The sequence below is a fragment of the Leuciscus leuciscus genome (genome assembly GCF_965113295.1).
Source record: "Leuciscus leuciscus genome assembly, chromosome: 5".
NCBI lineage: Eukaryota > Metazoa > Chordata > Actinopteri > Cypriniformes > Leuciscidae > Leuciscus > Leuciscus leuciscus.
This window is the reverse complement of record NC_138729.1, coordinates 9154589-9180055: the sequence shown is the minus strand read 5'-3', so window position 1 is coordinate 9180055 and position 25467 is coordinate 9154589. Positions and strand designations below refer to the sequence as shown.

Genomic DNA, 25467 nt, shown 5'->3' with positions numbered 1-25467 from the left:
TGCAGGCCTGCCACCATCACTAGCAGACCCACTTTTGGGAGGTCTGCTAGTCAATAAAAACCTCATTTATTTGCATGATAAGGAAACAAAGTAGCACCGATCGACAGCAGTCTAGACATGACACGCGGTGATGACAGTTTTATATTGGAGATGGCACTACATGCTGTCCTCGTTCCTGCTGGGTGAATTTGCTGTTATATGGGGATGGCTGAGATAAATATATATTGAACTTCTAAAAGCCACCGTCTCATTATGAAATTGATTTGTTGAATTGGAGTTAACGCTCCCAGTTTTCCATCTATATATTGACTACTGTATAAAAAACATTTTATTAAAAAATAAAATAATTTATAATAATAATATAAATGTATTTATTACTACTAAGAAAGCTAAAATGTCTATAATTTATTACTGCTAAGAAAGCTAAAATGTCTTTATTGGTCTTTCTCAGTGGTTATAAATGTCACTTGACAGTCATAAACAATGATAAATATTCAAGAAACAGTAAGTAAACAAAAGAGACAATAAATGTGACTTTACCAAACACATCCATTTTATTCTGACCACAATTACTTGAAAGTGGCCTACATTATGTCATTATTACCACTTCTGGACTCACAAATAGGAACCTCCAGAGGGAACTTGAAGGCAACACAAGTTAAAATCTGCTTCTGAAATGTCTGCTTTTATTATGGTACTTCAAGCATTATTATTGTCTTCCTGAGTATTTCCCATTATAGAGCAGTGGTTTTCAACCAGGGGACCGGGGTAACTAGGGGGGCCCAAAGGGGCCTCGAGATGACTTAAAACAACCACTGGCTCTGCACACCTAAACTCACTACTCCAGACTTATGTGCCCTGCAGAAGCTTGAGTTCTGCAAGTGAACGGAGCGTTGTGGTGCCATCTTAAAGAGGCACAAATCCACTTTCATGGACCTTTACCTTGACTGTTCCAAGTTGGCTGTATGACCTACCTAACTCAACCCGAGCTGTGTCTTTAGCCATTTTCAAGAAACTGCTGAAAACGCATATTTTTTCATTTGACCCATAACTCATAACACTTGACCCATAACACTTACTTCCAAATCTATATAAAACATTTTTTTTTTTTTTTACTTGCTACCCGTACTGTGCCAGACTGACAGGAACTAGTCACTTGAATATTGTTGCCCTATTGTTGGTTTGATTGCTTCTATTTCTCTCCTCGTTTTGTAAGTTGCTTTAAATAAACGCAACTTACTAAATGATTAAATGTAAATGTAACTATTTTAAAAATAAGCTAAACCAGTTAAAAATCCAAATAATTCTTATTTTAGTTCTCCCCCTCAACAACTGTCTTGGGAAGCCTGGATATATGAGGTAGCCTAATTATAAAAGTGTGACTTCTAAACCTGGAAAAGTCATGTAAATTAATCAAATCTTAAATCAAATCTTAAATCTCCATGGGCATTTTTCTAGAAACGCCAAACTCTAGAATATTTTATCAGGTAGAAATTGTGAGTAAAAAATCCTCAGATGATGAATCACAAATGACTTAGTCATTTAAATCATTTAAAAAAAAAGTAGGAACTTTGAATTAGATTCAGCTATTAAAACTTTTATTTACTTGACAGAAAAGTTCTAGTTTTTCAAATATTGTTGTGGAAAATGGGGAGTCTTTTTTTATTTTTTTTATTTAAAGGTTCACCTCATCAAAAAGTATATAGCACTACCCTGGTACAGTAATTGTATCACATGGTAATATAATGGAATTTTCATATTCTTTATGCCATGGTAATAAATGATTACCATATTCATACCATGATATTTACATCATACTCAAAGGTAGCCTACTTTAAAATATTTCATGGTGAAAATGTATTTTTGGAAATTCCATTTAGAAAATACCATGTATTACCATGTTAACATATGCAGAAAACCATTGTGATACTATGGTAATTGTTTTTTTGTTTTTTTTATTTATTATTGCATGAAAGCAATGCAATGCACAAAAAACCCCAACAAAATCCAAACACCTGCACCTAATCAGTCTACTTTCAGCCAGTTTGTTGCACATTTTGCTCTGCGTTTGTTGTTAATTAAAATGTCTGAAATACAAGGCACTTACAAGTTGAACTGTGAGTCTGTTCCTCTTGAAATATTTATGCACAGGCACAATTTTCTAGTGCTATAATTTGCCTAGGTAGAAACTCAATTGATATGTGTGTAATAGTGTGTGACACTTTGGTATGACATTAAAATTCATTTATTTTTTACAACAGATGCTATCAAGTCATGTGTCAGTGAACCAAATTGAAAATGATTGCTAAATGCATTTGAGATGCACTTAATTCCATCTGTTTGTATACACATACACACTGTGCATCACTTTTTGTTTACAATGCGGAAATGGTTTAGTAGTGAAGATTTTAAATGCCATATGTGGTATAAAGAAATGGAGAGAGTCTATTTTCTTCTGCTGAAGTTGGCAACCCTACTCAGTGCATCACAGAAATGGATCGTTTACCTGCACAAGTTGTATAAATCACTTGTTCGTATGCCAATTTATCACAGAAAGCAGCTTGCCAATTATGGGGTTTAACAGAATGGGATTTAACAGTCTCTCTTCATTTTTTGAGTTTGGGGTCTGTTGGTGAGAAGTAGGCCTATATAGCAAATCCCCAGAGCTGAGGCTGTGAGATACATGATGATTGTCTGCGTGTACCAGCTTTGCATGATCAACAAAACAAGGACTGAATACAAATGAAAGCCTAGAGTAAAATGAGTGCGCTGGTGGAGAGAGATATCAAGGCTATAATGGAAGAACACCATGGCAATGCTAATAGTGCCGGCTTGCAGGCTTCCTTTGGAACTTTTTTTTTTATGTTAGAATATAGTGAATAAGATGCTGATTATTAGTGCAGAAATAGATCAGCATCATGGACCAGGACTTTGATAAAGTGTAACTTTCTAAATTAAAGGTAGGGTATAGGCAATTTTCAGAGCAGCTAGTAATAGTAAGTGATAGGCTAGTAAGTTAGCTTTGAAAGCATAAGATCCCATCTCTTCAGAGTGTTTCCAAAGCCCTGCCGCCTTAAGTGTTAAACTACCTCATGTCTCCATGAACATAAACATTATTATTGATGTCCACACTGTGTATCGCAACTGTTCAGATCCGATTTGTGTGTCCATGCAGCTCTTTAGTTTTCCGGAATATCTGGCATTTGATATTTGACATATCTGGCAATGACGCTGCATTGGCAGGCATACGCTAAAAACAACAACCGTAACATGGAGGGGTGTGCAATAGAGATGTTGGGCCCTATCTTGCACCCAGCGCAAGTTACTTTGTACACCGACGCATGTATCATTCCTATTTTGCACCCGCGCAAAGCGCGCTTTTCCCTCCACAGAAGCACGTCGCTAAACTAGGGAATGAACTTGCGCTCCCTGGGCGGTTCAGCGCAAAAAAGGAGGCGTGTTCCGGCGCAAACGTTCCTTCATGCTATTTTGATGGTTTAGAAAACAATTGCTCCACTAACCAGGAAAAAATAGTTTAAAGTCAGTGGCGCGTTGCGCATGTTATTCATATGCTATTTTAAGGGCGCATGCTTGGCCATAATCAATGTAGCGTGTGCACAACGCGCACTTTGATTCTCTCATCTACACAGAAGCAGCAGTTTTCATTTTTGCAAATCATACATTATTACGATAGATATATATATAGATAGATAGATATATATATAGATAGATAGATAGATAGATAGATAGATAGATAGATAGATAGATAGACAGACAATGTATTATAAAAGCATACATCTAGCTTACACATTTACCCCAATTATCATACGCCTGTTTAACCAAAGCTAATTTGGGTGATTTATCCCGCCGGGAAAATAGCAACAGCGCCCAAGACCCGCCCACAAAGTTACTTGCGCTCTGCGCTTGACACTTGCGTTTCAGATCGTTAAAATAGGGCCCGTTGTCTTATTTACATTTTTTAACATGGAAATGTGTAGCCGCCGCGCTGGACTACTGCGTCTTCTGAGGCAGTGGCAGAACCGTAGGAGGTATTCACGGCTTTATTCCGCGCTGTCATCTTCGCCAGTCTCAAAACATGTCTCCGTTATATTGTAATTTTCTGCTCATCCGTCAATTTGCAACAACACAGCATTGTTTCGACAGCGACTTTCAGCATGTTTCCTATAACAACGTCTGACGTTTACATTTTACGTGGCGTGAGAAAGTCCAACCCGATCTCACCGCAATTCATACAAATTTTACGAGGTGGCTAATTTGTACGAATTCATATGACCTCACTCGTACGAATTTGTACGATTTTTGATAAATCGTACATATTTTACGAGTTGCCCAGTTAGTATGAATTCGTACGAATGACCTACCCCTGACCCCGCCCCTAAACATACCCATCACCAGGGCCGCATTAAGACCTCACTGGGCCCCGGGGCTACGAGTTGCCACTGCTTCTTTTTTATAAACGCTATAAATCCATCCATTTGTTTCCCTAAAACCTTATAAATCCATCAATTTTTTCCCAAAACGCTACAAATCCATACATTTTTTCCAAAAATGTATGGTTTGTCTTTAAAAAAAGTATTTTGTCTTTTATTTTTCGTTTTCGCATTTATGAGAAAAAAAACAAAACAATGTTAGGCTACGTGACAGTTCTCCATTACAGAAGCGGTACTAAAAGACTTTAAAACTTTCACAGAGACCTCAAAAAGAAGGCACAAAGCCTTTCTTTAAATCGACTTTCGTTTTGTATTAATTGTATCTTAATTTTAATACATTTTCCGTTAACCAATTTCCTGGATTTAATAGCCTAAATAAAAAGTAGGCTAAATATAGCCTATATAATCAAGCCGGCGCCTGAACTGGAGCTTAAAGGGATAGTTCACTTTGAAATAAATTTTTGGTATGTTTTAGCTTACCTCAAGGGCATCCAAGATGTAGGTGTCTTTTTTTCCGCAGTAGTTTCAATTTTGATATTTTTAGGTCAAACCGTTCTTGTCTGTCAGTCATATAATGCAGGTCTATGGTCACTGTCTCAAAGAGCATGCACAGAGTCCAAATTAAAACAATTCCCCATCGTCCAAATTAAACAATTCCCCATCGTAAGTACACATTGATGGCCTAAGACACGAAACGAGCGGTTTGTGTGAGAAAACTAACAGTATTTATATCGTTTTTACCTCTTGAACACAGCCGCGTCCGAGTGATCTGATCTGACGTGTGCGCAGACTGGTGCATAGATATATACACACTAGATGTCGCCTTGTCTACGGCAGTTCATTGGAACGAATGTCTTTAAGGCGACATCTAGTGTATATATCTATGCACCAGTCTGCGTACACGTCAGATCAGATCACTTCGACATGGCGGCGTATAAGAGGTAAAAACGATATAAATACTGTTAGTTTTCTCACACAAACCGCTCGTTTCGTGTCTTAGGCCATCAATGTGTACTTACGATGGGGAATTGTTTAATTTGGACGACGGGGAATTGTTTTAATTTGGACTCTGTGCTTGTGTTTTGAGATAATGACCATAGACCTGCATTATATGACTGACAGACAAGAACGGTTTGACCTAAAAATATCAAAATTGAAACTACTGCGGAAAAAAAGACACCTACATCTTGGATGCCCTTGAGGTAAGCTAAAACATACCAAAAATTTATTTCAAAGTGAACTATCCCTTTAAGATCATCCCGAAACTCAGCGTATAAAAGGTAGCCTACTCGCCTCACAGACCTAATTTTTTTAAAAATATATCTATTATCTACAGAAAGCTCGAAATCTTTACTTTTAAAAAGAACCATTCAAAACAAAATAAAACTATGTAATCGAAATGTGCATTTCTCTCCGGCCCGGCGCATTCACTACTGAAGATCGCGAGTCAGTAGCCTATCGTCAACTTCATCTTTGCAATAAACAATTAAAATGTCTCATTGCAATATTTTACATATTCATAATCATTACTTGCTGGTTCTTTGTGACAGCTTTTAGGTGCCGTTTATGAACGCGTCACTACTGCATCAGCACCTAAAACACTGCGTGAGTAAGATGTGTGGTGTGACTCGTGAGTAACTAAAGCAGGGTCAATTGCAAACGGTCAATTAATAATATTGATAATGATACCATGATAATGCATGTAATTTACGGCAAGCGCCACAAAGTAACAGGGCTGATTTGTGTGGGGCGTGGTAAGGCTTTGGCAATCAGCGTTACCGATGGCTAGTGCTCCACAGCCAATCACGGGCCCCCTCCTTGCTCGGGCCCCGGGGCTTTAGCCCCGCCTAGCCCTATGGTTAATACGGCCCTGCCCATCACATGGGTTTAGACAAATCGTTAGAATTCATTCAAGTGAGGTACAAATTCGGACGAATTAGCCACCTTTTACTCACTCGTACGAATTGGTCGTGCGCTAGCGTTGGAAAGTCACATAAACCACGCAAAATCCGATCAGAGTGGTCAGACTGAAACGGATTTCCGGAAATGTGATTTGAATAGGATTTCAAACCGCATACGGATGTAGCTTGAAACAGATTCTATTTGATTTTTTTTGCTGTTCACACTAGCTAAATCTGATTGGATTTCAACCAGATATGCACAAAAATTTAATTTGGACTGACAGTCTGAACGTAGCCGTGAGCTAGTAGTATCTAGTCCTGTAAAATTTACTGCAAAGTTATTATATCAGGGAATATCTCAAACTACATTCGTTTTTAAAGAGATACACTCAAAAGTAAAGTCCTGTCATTATTAACTCACTCTGTTTTCACAGTAGCACGTGTCTATATGGCAACATTCATAGAAAGAACATAAAAGTATCATAAAAATAGTCCAATAACTTTTACACTGTATTTGCAAATGTAAGGATTGATCACATCTGCAAAATTTTGTGGGCAAAAAAAAGGTTGATGCATGAATGCATGAAGCACCACTCAGTCAAAAGCAGTTTTCTGTTGGACCAGTTTGTACATGAGAGAAATCTGCATGCGGACCTATTCCGACATGACTGGAATTCACCAGCAAAATTACACCAAGCAACGGTAAATCGGAGCGCACCTTGTGTGAAGTCATTCAATATGCTTAATTTGCATAATTTGAATGCTTTATTTGGATCCTTTAGCTTCTCCGTTAGAAGGATACTGCATACTGAAGCTGTATCCTTCCTAGACCAGACCTTCTGAGGCTTGTAGAGTCCTTCTCAGCAGTAAAAGCTATATGAGACAGTCTAATAAGTGCCCATGGCTACATCATAAAGGTTTCCACCCCGCGTCATGGCACAAGAATACTATTAAAATCAATTGTGGATAAATGATTATTACTATTAAAGATCTTTATATGAACTGACTTTTTATTAAAGCAATACTGCGAATGACAACTTTTTGTAATCTCCCAGTGGATAACGTTATGGACAGTTTAGCATTATGAGATTAATAAAAAAAAAAATGTTGGTCTTACATTACATAATGAAATTGGACGAGCTCAGTGCTGAATCATTGTCCACATTTTTTTTTTTTTTTTTTTTTTTTTGTGAATTGGAATGTTTGCAAAGGATTGTTAATTGATGCATCCTTCAACCTAAGCCAAAATAAGGCAAATGAAGTACATGAAACGAAGGCTGCCTTCCAAGGATCCTTCAAATTGAGACGGGCTTCGGCGCTTGATGACAGTCGAGATAGGCAGCCTTACTAGGAAACATCTCTCTGACTGAGAAACACCCAGTGAGTTTGGATATAAGGTCAGTCTGATTTATGAATCATTGAGTCTGATCTGTGAATCAAAGCAACTGATTTATTATAAATAAATTGCTCAAAAAAGGATATGTTCACAAATAAGACTTCTTTGGATGGATGGTGATGGATGGATGGATTTTCTGCGCACTTGTATGCAATTATTAGACCCATTGTGAGAAAGTATAATGACCAGAATATGCAGTCCCAAAGCACTTTATCCAAGATGGATTGAAGTCGCCATTGTTCGGAGGTGGTCGGCAGACGCTGGTGGGAGACTCTCTGTTGTAACATGCGGCCCGACACAGATAAATGACCTCGCGGATGCTACCTGATGCATTGTGCAACTCAGAGAAAGCCAGTCGGCGAGACATGCTGTCGTGCAGGTCGCTTTTCACATGGTCTGTGGCTACTAAGACTGCTTTTACAGTTCAGAGAATAAATTTACCTGCTGGGGAACCAGTGGAGATCAATAAACCTGCAGCATGCACAATAACAGCCTGTGCTTGAAGCTTGAGCCCAATTGAGAATGTCCTTGACATGAAACATTCTGCTAGCACTCCGGAGCCTTTCTTTTAATTTACTGTGTTGATGACTCGAAACAACTCTGCAACCGTTCTTTCTTTTTTTTCCTCAGCTATCAGGCACCTTGTTGTACATCTAGCTATATTTACACTGGTACACGACCGTGAGTAACTACTTTGTCAATAACATCCAAAAAGACAGCCGTTGTGCTTATATTTACAAAAATACAATGATGCATTGTCTGAAAGTTTGAAAAATGGCTTTTCTGTCTGTTGCATTAACTGCACAACAAATCAATCTTTTGAATTAATGCACTGCGCTGTATTGCCGTTCATTTACAGAACATGTAGAGACAGAACCACAGTGTGGGAAAACTAATGCTAGAGATGTATATTGAGAAGTTAATAGTTCATAGCTTTTGAAAGTCTGTGTGTTCTCAAGTGTTAAAAATGCAAGGCACACTATCGTTGATGGTGACTGTCATATAAAGAGCTCCGCTGCATAACAAATAGCAACAGAAGCGTTTATAAATGTCATGCTTATCTCTTATTCTGACCACGCTGTGCTTTCATCTTGATTTTTTTTCTCGAGTTTCTAAGGGAGATTATGACTTTTCTCTCTTCCAAAGTGTTGGAGGACAAACAAAGCAAACAGATCAAAGATGGGTTTTGTGTATTTGCAGATGCACTATTTGGTTTTATATAATTTACTCACCCCATGTCATCCCAACCCTTTATTATTTAATTTTATTTCCATGAAACATATAAAAAGATCTTAGGGAGAATATTCTATGCATATATTAGTGCTGTCAAAATTAGCGGGTTAACGCATGCGTTTAATTTGTTCAGTTTAATGCGTTAAAAATATTGAACACAATTAACGCAGCATCAGTTCTTTTTTGTCATCCATATATATATATATATATATATGTATATATGTATATGTACATTTCTGAAAAGCATAATTTGGACAATGTCACTTCTGATACCATCACTCTAAATTGTAATGCAGACACATTCATTTTCTGTAAAGCTGCTTTGAAACGATATGAATTGTGAAAAGCGCTACAAATAAATGTGAATTGAATTGAATTTTAAACCATTCAGTCGCGACAAGACAGAAGAGAACGCATTGTCTGTGAATGTCCTGAACATGTGACGTGCACACACACACACACACACGATGCACAGAAAGACACGCCAGTATCGTGCGCGCAGACAGCGCACCAGAATGGAGTTCCCTTTCTCTTGAACACAGAATTATAGCCTGGTAATACCAAACTCTGCTACTTCGCTTTGCTTCGTAGACAGAAGGTGTTTCTCAATGTCAAGGATACTTCCTTGGCAGGACTGGTCCTTCCAAGTCACTTCCTTCAGAGGCTAGGCGAGGCTCCTCTTTAGCATTCGGAGAGAACACGTTTTTCAACGGCTCTGGAACAGGCTAGCAAGTGCACGTCATTGCGTCATTACGTCAGTGAAAATGAAAAACAGAGCGTTGCTATGGACGCAGTTCTGTTCACTCAGGAATATAATCGTTTTTAAATCGATAAACTCCTTTTTAATCATATTGATTCTTTGACTGTCAAGTGTGTTTAAACAGTGCGGGTCAATTTGACCCATAACATAATGGATGTAATTATTTTTTAAAACAAATGTTTGGTAACGTAGATATACTTACATTTGAAAGCATATTGCCCCGTTAACGCTCCGACTCCGTTAACGTCCGACATTTAGAATTTTTTGAAAAAGATAGCAAATCTGCGCGCATAGGATTGTGGCTGATTTGAGAGCGCGAAGAGCGCGAAGGCTAAACATATGCATTCTTTCCTGTATATGGGATATTTTTCGAACGAAGGACTCAGTCCTTGGTTGAAATTCCGAGGATCCTCGACATTGGAACAGTCCTTCGATGGATGTCGATGACGTAGCATCCTCGAAGTTCTGGCTTCCGAGGATCCTTCCTTGACATTGAGAAACGGCTAGAGTCTGGAAGGGCATAATAGAAAAGCGTTTTCTTTCTCGTGGGGGGGGCGCTTGTCTGAAGTTTAAAATCATTGGTTACCCGTAAGCCAATCACATAACGTTTGGTTATGACGTGTGTTATGCGCTGGCTCAGCCGCATCTAACTTCCACTGTAAACACATATGATGCGAAAACAAAACCATCGAGCGAAATACCGGAGTGAACATGGCTGTGAACGACTTTTGCAGATTATGTGAAGTAAATCTACGCATCCACGCCACGGACCACGGTACAATCAGCATCTATACGTCACGGCTCTCAGCCCGCCCTCTGTTCGTTGATTGGCCGGCTGTTTTCAGGCCGGAGGAAAACTGAGAGATAGGTCGCTATCTCAGACTGAGTACAGAAGCGAACTGAAATTGAGCGGAAGTACGAAGTCTGACGTAGTCAGGCTAACAGAATTATGCTAAGTATAAGAAAAAGTTTCGATTAATTACAGAAAAAAATTTGATTAATTCATCTTTTTAATTGATTGACAGCACTAATATATATATATATGTATATGTGTGTGTATATATATATATATATATATGAAGAGTTCAGATGCAAAAGCCTCTAAGTGCCATCTGAAATTTTCTTCTAGAATGATCATTTTTATCAAGCTTGTATATTTAGGTTCAGTAAATTCACTTAAATGGCAATGAAAATGACCTATTAATTGTCATTTAAGTAAAATTTCTGAACTTAAATATACAAGCTTGATAAAAATGATCATTCTAGAAGAAAATTTCAGATGGCACTTAGAGGCTTTTGCATCTGAACTCTTCATATATATATATGTGTGTATATATATATGTATGTGTATATGTATGTATGTATGTATGTTTGTGTATGTATGTGTATATATGTATGTGTATGTGTATATGTATGTATGTATGTATGTATGTTTGTGTATGTATGTGTATATATATATATATACGCACGCACACACACACACACACACACACACACACACACACACACATGCTATGCTCATTAAATTGACAAAAAAATTTGATGACAGCACAAAGTTTAATTAGTCAGAGAAGTTGTTCAACAAGACTAAATTAATAAGAACCGGCCGAAGGTCACGGCCTGCAGTGCAACGAGACACGAATGACGCAACACTAGGGAACTCAGGCCAGGCATAGGAACTGTCCTCATTAACAGGCACCTTTTACTGTCTCTGCTTTCAAATCCCTCGAGAGGCCAATTAGCTATGAAACTCTTTTTTTTCTTTTTTTTTTGGGGGGGGGGGGGGGGGGGGGGTTGTGTGTTGTGCACTAGAAATTACAGCTAATCTGGTTGGTTAGCTGGGCCATAGCTGATACACCTCAAGTATGCCTCAGCATGACCCATCCAGTATGGCTCATAAGATATCAAGCTATGATTTCTTTCCCGAAAATGTCAAATGTTATCGGTTTTTTATGCATTTGGCAGACAATTTTAGCCATAGTGACTTGAAGTGCATTCAAGGGATTCTTTTTATCAACTCATGACCTTGGTGTCAGAAATGCTCGATCAATTGAGCTACTGAGAAAGACGTAATCATTGGTGCTGAAACAGGATGGTATTGACATATTTCTCATTTTATTATTTCAGCATGTATTAAATATATGTTGTTTTCGAAAGGTTATCAAAACTTTTGACATTTACAGTGAAGATAAGAGAGACTCGATTTGGTGAATTGAAATCCAGTGAAATGTAACTTTTTACATTTAAGGCCATTTGTGAAAGTAATTCTTTAGCATTTTTTTTTTTTTTTTTTTTTTTACATCTAGTTCATTATATTCAGGGTGCGATTTGCCGGGGGGGATGCGTGGGATTTCCCCCTTTCTGGTCAATGTATCCCTGCCTCTGCTTAATTATTTTTATCCCCGGTGGGGATAAATTTATCCCCCCCTCAAAGTGATCAGTGCTACTACACTAGTGGCGAGGCGGATCACAAAACTTATCACGGATCCGTGGTTTGATTAAAATCCTTTTTATTTTAAAATGCGCTACTTTGACTGGCTCCGCAGCCTCTCTGTAACCACCACTCTGCAGACTTGCTCAATGTCCCGCCCACGGCGCTATATGATTGGTTACACCTCACGAGTAATAGCCTATCAACACTTGCGAGACGGTTGCAGGTCTTTTTTTACGCTGCATATGCAGCATATTACTGAAGCGGGAATAAACATCACAATCTGATTATCTGTTTCTATGATGACAAGCAGAGTTAGTGCTGAAGTTGCACATACGGTGTTTTACTCAACTGAGGCTAAGCAAAGGTTTTTTGATTACTCACTCACTCTTGAGTGTCTGGCGTGAGTGATTTCAATGTTAAGTCAATGTAAAGACGCGTTTACGCGCGTCTAGAGGTCCTGCGGCGCGATGCGTGTCGCGCGGCGCGGTAGACGCGAAGCCCGAATGAGGCGAATTGACTTTGTCGGCCCGGCCCGACACATTAACTGTATGTTATGAGCCCGAGCCCAATTTAAACCCAGGGGTGGCGCCAGGGAAGTTGAGATGAAGCAAAGATGAAGTTGACGATCGCCATTTCCGTAGTGAATGCGCATATATGGAGAAATGCATGGATTACATCAGAGTGTTGCCTATTTCTTTTCGTTTTGAATTGTTTCGTTTAAAGACATTTCAAGCGTTCTTTAGATATATTTCTTAATATTCTCTTTGAGGCATACACTTAGTTTCGGTTAATTTATGATGAGATCCGCTCAAGTTATCATGCAGTGCAAGTAACCGCGGCGGCGCCTCTGATTATAGCCTTTGTCTGCTATATTTGCTTCTTATTTATTAAATACACGCAATTCGTTGATGAAAAATTTATTAAAATTAAGATACAATTTATACAGAACGAAATTCACTTTAAAGAAAGGCTTTCTACAAAACAAAACTTAATGAAATAGTCAAAATCATGTCTAACCCACTCCAAGTCTCCCGATATATACTGCACATCCTATCTTACTCGTGCTGCTGTTCACTTTTCATAAATCAACATAGATGGAAAAAAATAACAATAATATTTTAACAAATATGAAACTAAATGAGCTTATTTAATGGCTACAACACATATAGTAGGCCTATACAGACACTCTATTTGTACAAATTGCTGCACATTCATTTACTGCTTCTGAATTTTGCACACATAAGTTGAAAGGCATTTGTTTGTGCATAGTAAAACATATCTGCAACATTTATCAAGTTCACGGATATTGTGCGTGCATTTATTAATTATTATCATAATGAATAATGCAACAAGGACAAATCATGTAAACTGCCTTGTTTGTTTATTCAGAATGAAATGGATCGCAAATGGATCTGAAAGAAGAAACGTAAAAAATAAATAAAATAAAATAAAAATAAAACGTGAAAAATGATGAACACAGAAAATGAACTTTGGATGAACTTTGGATGGCCTAGGAGGAGTAGCCCTAGTAGGCTACAACTCTAATTTAATTCAACAAGGTTTTAGAATATAGAATATTTTTTAAACAAAATAAATATTTTTAAAGATTATTATCCCGGGCCGGTGTGATGCGTGCGAGTGGAGGAGCATGACACGTGACGTGTTGCATTTTGTAACACAAGTGCTGGATCAAGGGCCCGGGTCGGGTCGGGTCAAATTCGGGCTCGGGCAGAGAATCTAAACTCTGATTTATCTGATCCTGTCCATTAGCTTTGATCCATGTACGGCTTTTCAGAATGTCACCAAGTACAAATATTTGTAATAGTATGTAATTTTTCAGCACGAAAACTCTTGTTAGCTAGCTGGGAACAATGAAAAGGGTCCAGAGCAGCAAATGCAGTGAATGAAGTTCTTGTTCTCATGATTTATTTTTATGAATAAAAATGTTTCAAAACATCCCCCCCTCTGTTTTTTTCACAAATCGCACCCTGATTATATTCATTCTTTTGCTGTAGAGAAAAAGAAAAGCAGTTTTAGCAGAATATCTAGGCTTTTCTTCTGTCCACAAAGACAATGATTAAGTGATTAAGAACTAAGCTATGTGCTATCTTTGTTTATTACATGGCTCTGTGGAATACTTGATCCTGATTGGTCAATTGCTCCATCCAGCAGTATGTCATCCCCTGATAACAACCACTAAAACTAATATGACAGGCTCATCTACACTGTAAAAACTAAAGGAGCCTCAAATATCCTGTCGGATACTCAAGGAACTTCAAAATGTAATTTAAGTGCCTCAAAGCTCTTTCTCCTATAGTAGGGTTACTGGAGGAGCATTGACATTCTTTGAGGTTCTTGCTGGAACTTATGGGATCCTTTAAGCACTTTGTATTTAATTCAGAGGTTCTGGAGTCACCTTTTCATTACCATGAGACCTTGAAGTGCTTTGAGGGAAAATAGAGGAACTTGAATGTGATAAAAGGGTTATTGGAAGATCTTTCAACATTTAAGTGGTTCCTGGAAGATCTCTTATGTTAAAGCCAGCATCTGGAGGAACCCAATGGTTCAGTGAGGCCAGAATAAGATTATTATTATCCTATTATTATTATTATAGGCTACTTAAGTTTGATTCAGTATACATGCCCAGGTGAAAAAGACGTACTATTAAAAATGTACTTGAGTGTGTTTTTAGTAGGCCTACAATACAAATATACTTTAATACATTTTTAATACATTTAACAGTAGCCTACGTCTTTTTCACCTGGGTAGCTTACATTTATTTAGTATCTATAGGCCTATTTTATTGATTAATTTAAACCTTAAACAATAACACTAAATGTAATAATATTAATAATAAGAATTAATTAATTATTATTGAATAAATAATAGTAATACATTTATAATTTTACCTACTTCTTCATAAATTATTATTTGAAGAAGAAGAACTAGGAGGAGAAAAGTTTTATACTGTCACGAAACTGCTGCTATTCCTCTGCTGTCGTCGCTTCAGTTCCTCGCGCTGCTCGCGCGCAACAAAGCTCAGCTGATCCACGTCATCAGGTAACGGCTCCGTCCTCTCATCAAAGCTTCCGCCGTTTGATCGGCTCTCCGTTACAAGGTTTGTAAACTCGCCAAATAAATATAAATACAGAGTCTACTCACTATATATTCAAACACACACATATAAACAAAATTTATTATACATTACTACTTTTTTACAGTGTTTACCACTCGTTTATTGCACAGTATCTGGTATGAAGGTTTTAGCCGCGATGCTACGTTGATCGTAAGTTAATGAACAAATGGAAATTATTGACTTATTGTCTTAGATTGATTTAGTCATTCAATTCAACATATTCTGTAAAACTGTGTCTTCAAATTGCTGATATAGCCTAACTAATTTAGCTGATTCCTGCTGTCGTCATTGGCGTTTGTTATGAATAACAAAAGCAGGTTAATATAGTTTGGTCTGTTTTTGTTTAGCCTAACTTTACTTACTACAGGTGCCCTCATTCTCTCAAATACCATTTTAAAGCCATTTATTGGTCAATAAATATTATGTTGTGAATAATCAGCTTTGTTCTTTTGTTTCCCCAGAACAACCAGTACATTTCTAAAATAATCTGAACATTTCAGAGGCAACATTGAATTACAGTAAGTTACCTATACACCACATGCAAGTACTTTATTACTATGAACTTTCTCTGTGTGAAATTGTATTGTTTGACTGTGTACTTTTTTAATCAGTTATTCTCTGAAAATCTTCCCTCATGCTCTCAAATCTCATTCATGTTACTCAGAAAAATAATATCACAGGTTTGGAGCCAATAATGCTATGCATTTTTTATAGGCTATACCTTAATCATATGCATTTGAATATAAGACAAGTTTAGTCTTTTTCGAAAAGAAAAAAAAGGAAAAAGCTATTATATGGCTTCATAAGACTTACAACACAACCCATAACACATGAGTTGTGAACTCATTGACTATTTTTAGGATCTTTTCTGGGACATTTTTGGAGCTTAACCATTTTTACATAAATTGTTGCATTGAACTGAACTAGACAAGTGTACATAATAATAGTTTCATGAATGAATTACACAATTTTTTTATGCTTGTGTTTCATGCAGTGATATTGAATGGTGACGGGTTGCATTATCCCTGAGATCTGCTTTCGGGTTCCACAGACAGAAAGTCAAACAGGTTTGGAACGTCACAAGGCTTAGGAAATTATTTAAATTTCCCAACTATCACTTTAATAACATTTATTCATTTACATTTACATTTATTCATTTAGCTGACGCTTTTATACAAAGCGACTTACAATTGCTATATATGTCAGAGGTCACACGCCTCTGGAGCAACTAGGGGTTAAGTGTCTTGCTCAGGGACACATTGGTGTCTCACAGTGGATTCGAACCCGGGTCTCTCACACCAAAGGCATGTGTCTTATCCATTGCGCCACCACCACCAAGGTTAGTAATAACCTTACTAACAGTAAATGTTGTACTTTGCAGGGATCTCGGTAAGCTGAAATACAAGTTTGATCAAGAATAAAAATCCTCCTGTAGACCCGAAAATCACTGAAGTGCCTGGACCATCCACCAGAAAAGAGGAAAAACAAACAGGAAAATGAAGCTGATGCACCTTTTCACTTTTCTAACTCGTTAAGTACCTCACATGTCCCTTGTGAAGATTTTATAATTGATTGCATTTTATGTTGCAGCGAGTAATTTGTGAATTTCGTGAAATTACGCAGGCAAAAATGTCCATTGACCGTTGTCAGCAGTGTAGCGATGTAATGTATGAAGCACCACACAACATTGCTGATCGAGTGAATTCACCAGTGAACATTCACAGAACAACAGATCATTTTACTGCACCTTAACTCTGTTAAAATGGAAAATGTTTTCTGCTTGTTGTGACATAAGGAATTCTGTTTCCGGGTCGAAACCTCTACTTCTACTTCCTCTATCTTGTTTCTAGATATTGAGAATACTCAACAACCATTTATGGGAACTGTTGATTCAAGTCACACATTTAAGCTTTTCAAAAGCCATAGTGTACATTACAGTCTCCAGTCTCACGGCATCCCAGACTTCAACATTTTATGATTCAAAATAGCTGAATAACTAACCATCTGAGATTTCGGAATAGAGATAAAGGTTAGGATCATAATTTTCAGGAATATTACAGCACAATGAGTGTATATTAGCACTGTTTGTTGTTTGTTTTTGGCATCTGATAGAGCTTTTGGAATTGGAAACAGTGACGTCAGACTTAACAAGCGGACTGAAACATGTTTTAAAATTAAGTGAAGATGGACATTTTTAATTAGTCAAAATTGTTATTTTTTACATTGATTTATTACTTGGAACATGTTTTTTCCATGCATTTTGTTGAGATGTCTTTTCTTGTGTAGCTTATTGTATACACATGGTTGATTATTCATGTTACTTATGTATTATACAATTCTTTTGTGTGTGTGTGTATTCATTGATATTAATGTATTACTAGCTTTTTTTCCAAGTGCATGGAAGTGTATTAAAATGGATCTAAAATATGTAATAAACAATTCTTATTTTGTATTTGGTTCAGTTTGTTTATTATAATAGAAGTTAATGGTGGTAACCATAGTAACAACATGAAATTAATTTAATACAAATAAAATAAAATTGAAATTTGGTTCTTGGAGGCACCCACAGTGGTTCCACACAGTGCCTTATATAAGAGTTCCTCAGGAAACCTGTGTGGTTCCTCAGAGAACCGCCCCTTTTTAAAGGGTGCCTAGAGGATCTACAGACGGTTCCGCCGGTGTGGCAAAGTGAAGAACCCCAAAAGGTTCCTCCAGGCACCTTTTATTTTTACAGTGTAGGTTACTGTCACTGAAGACGGTGCTTTACATTTGCTAGGAACGTTTTTTTCCTCATGGAAGTTTTGCATTTGAAGAGCTAATAAAATATTAAAACTCTAAAAATGTATTGATGTCATCCTGTATCGCGGACTTGCTCTCTCCTGTTTCATACAAACGCAGCTGGTGCTATTTTGTGACGATTGTTTGTACACTGTAATGGATAAGATACAGTAACAAACAGGTAATATTCTAAAACAGTTTCATCTCAAATGAATATATCTTATTCCCATATATTCCGTGTAATAAGTGGTATGACTGTACCGTATTGCTTTAATGTCCATCTAGTTAGAACTAGGGGTGTGCACAATATAAACTAGGGGTGTGATCTATAATTATTATTCGAAAAATAAAATACTTTTCAAACTTTATTAGTTTTTTTTTTCCGTTTGCGCTGCTTGAGCTTAAATGCTTTTGTTCTTTATATTTTTTGTTGACACATAGGCTTACTGTTTAATGTTCTCAACTAAAAGAAAACTTTAACATATATTGTAAGCTTGTTGTGTATATTGCCTAGTCGTAAGATTGTTCAGAAATGGTGACAAAAACTTTAAAAACTTTAAGTTTAAAAAAGAATCTTTTTCGTTAAACGTCATTTAAATAAACAAATATTCTATTTTTATGCGCCCGAATATTCGAATGCAATATTTTAGAAAAATGCCCATCCCTAGTTAGAACTTGCTGCTAGCTAGAAACAGCTTTGCGTTTAAAGAGCTAATAAAAAATGTAGACTCAATATTTCATCGTCTAATACGATCAATATTTCATGTATAATTATTTACTTACGAGGCAAGTAGCCATGTAATAAGCAGGATAATGAACATCCAGCCAGTTCTCCGCTTTGCGTCGGGGTCCTGATCACCCTGTCTGGGTTTATTCTGCGATAACAACCGGCTGGGTTTAATTTATCCCTTACATATGGGTACAACGGAATCTTTCAGAATCTTCAGAATCTTTACTTTCTAAAACAATTTTGTTTCTGTATTTTTAAAAGATAATTTCATATAAACATTATTTTAATGACAGTACATGTATTGACCAAAAATGAATTCGGTAACACTTTATTTTACAGTGTCCTTGTTACATATGTTACATGTACTTACCATAGTAATAACAGTAAATTATGCATAATTACATGCAACTGACCCTCAACCAAACCCTAATCCTACCCTAACCCTATAGTAAGTACATGTAGTTGCTTAATATTACTCAGTTCTTAAATATATAATTACACTGTAACAATGACAATAAAGTGTAACCATGAATTATTTTATTTACCAAAATAAACAAAATTGTACAAACTTGGCTAAAGTGATTGTTTTGAACAAGTATTAACTTGGACATTATTAAAAACATATTATTTTAGCTGAAGTATTTGTATAAATAATGTGTGCCTTTTGCTCCATGTTGGTGAGCCTTTTCCAATTTTTAAACAAAATGAACCACTTTTATGATTTATTTTCACGCAATCATACACTATGGGAGTAGTGAAAAGCACATTTTTCTTAAGGTGTGCCTTTAGCCCAATTGTACTATATAATTTAAGCCATCATTCACTGGAATTCTTGCCTCCCACCATAGCTCTCAAATCTCCTTCACACCTTTTACACATTCAAGTCAAGAGCTTCACTGAAACTTGAGTTTAGCTTGAAAGTTGAACGTTTTTTGGAAAACTTTGAGACGAGTCATATAACTACTTTCACGCCACTTATTTCAGATCAAACTAAGTGAAAACTAGCTTAACCAGCAAAACTTCTTCTTTCGTAAACCAACTTCACCAGAAAGATGAGTTTTGGTCAGGTTTTGCTGTTTAACTAGACCAGAACTAACCAGGATAAAGCAACTTGGCTGAACACAGACTTTCACTTTTGTCAAAGCTAGTCTTTTCAGTGGAGCAGATTATAAATATCATTAATTATTACTGTAATGTTTGGTGGTAATAATGTATAGTGGACATAGATATTTTTCATATATATGAATTGCCATTGTGTATGAAATGTGCTATATAAATAAACTTGCCTTGCCTTGCCTTGCCTATATATCCATTGTATCTTTTGCAGTCTTTTATATCTTGCTAAAGAGTCAGGTTGTCTTTAATCCTTCCTATCTTGAATATGAGATTAAGGACTTTGTGAGTATCCAGCATCTCGGCTCTGTTTGTGTCATGTTAACTGCAGTGAGAAGTGGAATAAAGTGAGGAGGAAAGCCCAAGTGATTTGTGGGATTGAGTTGTAGGTGAAGAGGGTGAGCGTGAGCTTAGCCTATAGCTTGACCTCTGCGCTGTTGTTTATAAGATCAGTCCCAGGATGCACTGCTCCGAAGGACTGAATAAAACCGACACTTAAAGCATTTTCAGCGTAGCTGCTTTGAAACTGTTAAGCTACGAGCTACTTAAAATTAAAAATGCTTCGGCTATTGTCATGCTTAATTTGAAAAGTATTTATCTGCAATAAAAGTTGCTAATAAAAAAGTGCCTTATCACATTGAATTTATTTTGGGGGGAAATGGAGTGCTGCAGGATTGAGTCACGGATATGTCATATTTTTTGCATTTATGGTTCCATCTTTCTGAAGTAGTTGTTTATTTTTGGTTAAATGTCTGGAAAAGGCCTGTGGTGAACACAAGCTTCACATTTTAATCCATGGCATAAAATACATCAGTAATACACTATTCATGATTTTTAAGCTTTTACATGTCTTGGAAAAGGCTAACCAGTGGCTAAATGGGACTACAGAGTTGGTCAGGGACATAAAACGTCATCACATCGAACAAGTGAACTACTTTACCCGCTAGGCCACTTTTACAGTCCCGTTGTGTTTATAATTGTGCTTTTGCAAACTACTCGAACTAAAACAGATTTGAAATAAAGTTTGAACGAGTTGTCGGAAGTTTAGCGGTGGTGATGTTGAATCATGCGACCGTGGTTCATTTATAGCCTAACTTTAGCTTTTCACTAAGAATCACTAAGACTAAGAATTTTTATGAACAAAGCATGTAAGAATAATAATATTTAGTTTTTCACAGCCCTGCTGAAAAATCCAGCATCCATTTCATGTTGTTCCTGGTATAGTGCTGGTCTAGTGCTGTCTGGAAATTGCGGTTGGCGGTCAATTTGTGTGTAAATGCAAGTGCTTTTTGATGTCATTTCTAGCGAGAAATTACTATTGTAGTAATCATTCCTGCAGCACTCTATTCAACTTTAATAATATAACTACTATGTTTTTCTTAAAGCAGAAAAGGTACAAAGGCTCATTAGAAAAACATACCAGTGAGGACATTTCTGCAAAACTTAAAACATGTACCAATACATACAAATCACTGCAGTTGCCAGCTGAAATGAGGTGCACCAGTACACAAAACATTTACTCCCTTTCAAACTAAATTATGATTTCATGCACAGGTTATCAATCAATAAAGAATAATTTTTGCGTGGTTCCCTCCACAATACTATATTATGACCTCAAAACGCGTTCGCCATGGTGCATGATTTGTAAACTAATACATTTAGATTTTTGCATTACATAATCAGCTCCATATGTTTGGCTTTTCTGACATATACTCACTTGCTACAGTATTATATTTGCAATGTGAAGCGTACGGGTACGAGTCCTGTGGAACAACAGTCATGATACAAGTCTTTGTTAGGGAACTGAGCTCATGTGAACTTTTGGAGGTTGAAAAATTGTTGACTGCGAATGACACCATGGCAATTATTTTCTTTTTTTAATGAGGGAAAGCTTTCTGTTTTCTTGTTTGTTTATTCGCTGGAAACTTGTGTAAACACACAATTAGTGGTGCAAGGCATTTTTGTGCTATTTTGATATTATAATTCGATGCGCAACTGCTAATATGACAGTCTGCCAGACTGACTTTAGATAGCCTTGTAAGCAACCGTTCTTTTTAGTTTTTTATACTTGTTTTGTTTTTTATACTCCAGCAGTGTACGCCGAGCGCTATGCACTTTGGGATGAATGTCCCAACGACGGTGTAATTAAATTTCACACATTAACACTTAAATCATTACAAGCACACTAACCCTCAGCCACCATCAGACAAGCTACAAGCGGCGCCTGCAGTCTCTCTCCCGGAGCCACAGGAATAAAAGCCTCTCGATGTGTAATTCTGAGTGCATTCATGGCGAACGTGTTGCATTGAGTCCGACTGAGCTGAAAGAGACACAGACTACGTTTAGACGTACCTTGCAATCTCGTCGCAGAGACGCATTCATGAAAGCCGGTGACTCACCTATTTGTCCGGTGCTGCTATGTTATTGCATTCTGATGTTTAGATACCCCCCCTCCCCTCCCCCGTTTATTCTTTTCTTATCAATGAACAGGAGGTGAACATGAACAGGGTGACAGGCTTTCAGATTGTACAGCTTTCAAGTTGTGGCCTACATTTTCATCTCATCTCATAGTACAAATTGGAAAAAGTATGTTGTACATAATATGTTGACACGTTTCAGAAAAAGAAGGGAAGCAAATGAGAACGCGTACTGTCCAGAAACGAGGGACATGAATGTGGATGAGTGTATTAGAGGAAGATTACTCTGAGAGACACGAACAAACGTAGCCAATCACGCTGGCCCGCCGTATGAGCGCATGTTCCACTCGGACCGCCGAGGAAAAGGCAAAGGTGAAAGCTTAACGGAGATTATGCAGAGCCGGTTCAACAATGTGCCAGATTTGTGAACAAAATGGTTCGAGGGATTTGACGAAGAAAAAGGCGGCTGTCGTGTCGCTTGGGCTGGTTTTTTAGATGCCAGACGTGCGCTCGCGTTCGGTGGCGGCTGGTTTCTGGGTGCTTTGATCTATTACGGGCTCCACTATAATAATGAATGGCGTGTATTTCCATCATTGGATTAGATGCAGAGCTCGCCCCTTACGTCCCTGTCCCTCTACATCACTCTCTGTCAAAGAGCAGACGTGGCAGATTAAAATATTGCCTGTGCTTTTGCAACCAAATGTGAGCAGTGGACAAAATGTGTAATGGCTTCAGCATTAATAATGGATAAGTATCACTGAAAAAGCTTTGCCTATGCATAATTCATTTCTGCACCAGCATGGAGATGGACAGTAATTAGCTGTCCGCTGCCCTATGGAAGTAAAGGTGCTCAGGGTCAGATTTTACTACACTTCCATCTTAAAAGGGCGAGTGTTGGACCGGCCCACCAAGTTTGTTTTAGCAGCGGCTGTGATTTTTGGTCATGTTAAAGTTCACCAAAAAATTTGCATTCTGTCTGTTACTCAAACTCATGTAGTTCCAAACCCAAATGTCTCTATTGCTTTCGTGAGTAGAATTTTCTAACTTTATTTAAAGGTGTCTGTGTTACAGTGTAATTAAGTAATAATAATGAACTGCATGGTCTTCCTATAGGGTTAGGATTTGGGTTTGGTTTAGGGGTACTAATAGTACATGTTATTACTATACATGTACGTGTTTAAAGGACAGTGTAACATAAAGTGTGGACGAAGTACCAAACAGTTTAGTTATTGTATTTGCTTTTGAATTTTTTTGTTTTTTTGTTTTTTTTTTACATATTTCTATTCTGCTTCTGCTAAATATATATATATATTTATATATATATAAAATCATTATTTTAAGACTGTATGCATTAGTTTTACTAATAAATAAAATAAAATAACAGCACTGATTCATACATTCAGTAACTTGAATACACATCTTCTATTATGTTTTATTGTATTTTTTTTATTTCTTATGGGGAAAAAACAGTGAAGTAATTGTTTTTGATATTTAATGATATTTGTAAAAAATACTTTTTACCTTAAAAAATCACCATTAACTTAAACATAATAAATATGTGTACACTTACATGTATCCAAGGCATATGGAAAATATGTTTTTCAGTAAATTCCTCTTGAATTTTTTTTTTTTCCAAAACCATATGAAATCACCTTTAATAGAAATAATGCATTCCTTAGTATTTCTCGACTGTCATGCTCAGAGAAGGACAAAAACTACCAGAGTATTACTTCATATGATTCCAAGCGTTCTAAAGCCATACAATTTGTGACAAAATGGTCAAATTGTTCATTGAAAATGTTGTCTTCTGCTTTAGCTCTCCTGTTGCATTCATAATATACACATAGTGTGTGTGTAAAGGCAGAAACAAACTGCACACAAGGAGGTGCTCTACATTTATTGCATCTAAAATAAACTTTATGAAGCATAAAGGACATTTTAGAGTGTAGGCGGAAGACAAGATCATCAGTGAATAATGACAAATTCTTAGGGTTTACATCACCAAAAGTGACATGAGGGTGAGCAGATGATGAAAGAACTGTGTTTTTTTGTGTGTGTGTTTTTTTTCTTTTTTTTTTCTTGAACTGTGATTAAAGAGTGCCTCTGTTTTGAACAACCGTGTTTATCCATCTCCCTGAGGTGAGAAATAAGCCCAATGACTTTGTTCTTAAACTGTGAGAGAAATATTTCATGGGAGATATATTTTACTGGCAATTTTACATGGCAATCAGCAAACTAATTAAACAAGGCATTAAGTGAGGGCATTAATGTAATAGCATTTAAGCTGTATAGAAAAGGTCATACTTTTATTGCACTTCATCCAAGATTATTGAGATAAATGAGATAAAACAAAGAAATTACCACACACACACAAAAAAGTGGATTACCATACAAAGCTGTGCAGTTATGGCTGGACATATGTTAGTATTAAACATAAAGCCTCTTTAATATGAAAGGCACACCACTGCTATATTTTGATTCCAGTTTAAAGCTTGACAGAAAAAGTCTGTGTTCAGAATTCAGAATAATGTTACGCCATTTTACAGCTCTGCATTCTGCCTGCTATTTGTTTTAGATGTTTGTGGAAATAATAATAATGTTTGCTTCATAAACTGCATCCTTATGAAAAACAACAACAACAAAAACTAGGGACTAGATTTAAGCCGTGTCTGTGAAACCGGGGGTAAAACCTTCAATTGCAAATTTATAGCTCACAATTCCGAGGAAAAGTCTGTATTGGAAATTATAAACTCGCAATTGCGAGGAAAAATATCAGAACTTGCGAGTAATAAACTCAAAACTGCAACAAATAAAGTTCTAATTGCAGATATAAATTCGCAATTCTGTTTTTTTTTCTCTCACAATTGCAATGTTATAACTCACAATTCTGACTTATAATGTCCGAATTATGAGATATGAACTTTCAATTGTGAGAAAAAAAGTCAGAATTGTGAGATGAAAATAATGCAATTACCTTTTTATGTTTTGTTCCGAGGCAGAAATAAGCTTCCATAATATTTTCATGCGACAGTGTGGTCACGTGACCTCACTAATCTCCATATTTAATTCAGTGTGTGCCATGCAGTTATCGATGAAATACATACAGTATAGAAGAAGT

The 25467-nt window shown here is 36.9% G+C and overlaps 1 protein-coding gene and 1 long non-coding RNA gene across 2 annotated transcripts in view; both read left to right on the top strand.

Moving 5' to 3' along the window:
* tmem132e (transmembrane protein 132E) overlaps positions 1-25467 on the top strand; it is a 365104-nt gene that overhangs the window by 113969 nt on the left and 225668 nt on the right. The window lies entirely within an intron of this gene.
* Positions 15238-16844, top strand: LOC309499490. The gene is made up of 4 exons (XR_014206266.1): positions 15238-15293; positions 15773-15829; positions 16306-16378; positions 16693-16844. It is a non-coding gene; the product is annotated as an uncharacterized lncRNA (long non-coding RNA).